Raw genomic sequence first — 2,004 nt, 5'->3', positions numbered from 1 at the left:
GCGTGCGTGCGTGCGTGCGTGCGTGCGTGCGTGCGTGCGTGCGTGCGTGCGTGCGTGCGTGCGTGCGTGCGTGCGTGCGTGCGTGCGTGCGTGCGTGCGTGCGTGCGTGCGTGCGTGCGTGCGTGCGTGCGTGCGTGCGTGCGTGCGTGCGTGCGTGCGTGCGTGCGTGCGTGCGTGCGTGCGTGCGTGCGTGCGTGCGTGCGTGCGTGCGTGCGTGCGTGCGTGCGTGCGTGCGTGCGTGCGTGCGTGCGTGCGTGCGTGCGTGCGTGCGTGCGTGCGTGCGTGCGTGCGTGCGTGCGTGCGTGCGTGCGTGCGTGCGTGCGTGCGTGCGTGCGTGCGTGCGTGCGTGCGTGCGTGCGTGCGTGCGTGCGTGCGTGCGTGCGTGCGTGCGTGCGTGCGTGCGTGCGTGCGTGCGTGCGTGCGTGCGTGCGTGCGTGCGTGCGTGCGTGCGTGCGTGCGTGCGTGCGTGCGTGCGTGCGTGCGTGCGTGCGTGCGTGCGTGCGTGCGTGCGTGCGTGCGTGCGTGCGTGCGTGCGTGCGTGCGTGCGTGCGTGCGTGCGTGCGTGCGTGCGTGCGTGCGTGCGTGCGTGCGTGCGTGCGTGCGTGCGTGCGTGCGTGCGTGCGTGCGTGCGTGCGTGCGTGCGTGCGTGCGTGCGTGCGTGCGTGCGTGCGTGCGTGCGTGCGTGCGTGCGTGCGTGCGTGCGTGCGTGCGTGCGTGCGTGCGTGCGTGCGTGCGTGCGTGCGTGCGTGCGTGCGTGCGTGCGTGCGTGCGTGCGTGCGTGCGTGCGTGCGTGCGTGCGTGCGTGCGTGCGTGCGTGCGTGCGTGCGTGCGTGCGTGCGTGCGTGCGTGCGTGCGTGCGTGCGTGCGTGCGTGCGTGCGTGCGTGCGTGCGTGCGTGGCGCGCGCGCGTGCGTGCGTGCGTGCGTGCGTGCGTGCGTGCGTGCGTGCGTGCGTGTGTGTGTGTGTGTGCGTGCGTGTGTGTGTGTGCGTGTGTGTGTGTGTGCGTGCGTGTGTGTGTGTGTGTGTGTGTGTGTGTGTGTATGTGTGTGTGTGTTTTATTAAATTATATATCAATTATTTATTGAAGATGTATTGATGTATCACAAAACCTTTCGTTGTGCTAATTTTACTCGATTATGCGATTCGCTTCTTCTTTACTGCGGCGTGTTCTCAATCCGAATCATATTTAGATTGTCGAAATGTCGAACGATAATAAAGCACACATCGAACAAAATATAATTTAACTTTAAGTATTTTTAAAGAAATAATTATTGTTTATAAAGAGAGAGAGAGAGAGAGAGAAAGAGAGAGAGAGAGACATCACAACATAAATAATAAGTTATAAAACATTGATTTCTGTCACTTCCATTTCTTGATTAAATGAATAAATTACGCGAAATATGCGCTTTGAGACCTATTATCGCGATATATATATACAAGGTGCGGCATTTATAGTGACGCGGGCATATTTTTCGGAAACGAAGTGAGACATCAAAAAATGTTTCAGACAAAAGTTGCATGGTTTCGAGGGGGCCACATGATAAAAATATGGATTTAACCTTAAGTGGTCTTTTCAAGGTGAGATCAATGTGGTCGATGTTTTCTTAAATGGAACTCCCCATTTTTTATTACATATTCTTATAGCTTACCTCGAGAGCTTTTCAAAACACTATAATAAAGTATTCTTTCATTAAGTACTTTTTGAGTTATTTTATATTTTAATCTGACATATATTGATATAAAAAATAAAATATATCGTAAAATATTTAGTTTTCGATAATCTTACCGTAATACTTTTATGTACAGAATAATAACACAAATCAATCAGTGTAAAGAAAAAAACAAATAATTGTTTAAAAAAATACATTGTAAATAATTACATACTTTTTCTTAAAAACAATTATTTTTTTTATACTAATTGATTTGTCCCATTATTCTGAACATAAAAGTATTACGGTAAGATTATCGAAAACTAAATATTTTACAAGATATTTTATTTTTTATA

The sequence above is a fragment of the Formica exsecta genome, unplaced genomic scaffold, assembly GCF_003651465.1.
Source record: "Formica exsecta isolate Colony F162 unplaced genomic scaffold, ASM365146v1 scaffold222, whole genome shotgun sequence".
In the NCBI taxonomy this organism is placed as follows: Eukaryota; Metazoa; Arthropoda; class Insecta; order Hymenoptera; family Formicidae; genus Formica; species Formica exsecta.
This window is presented reverse-complemented; position numbering follows the sequence as displayed.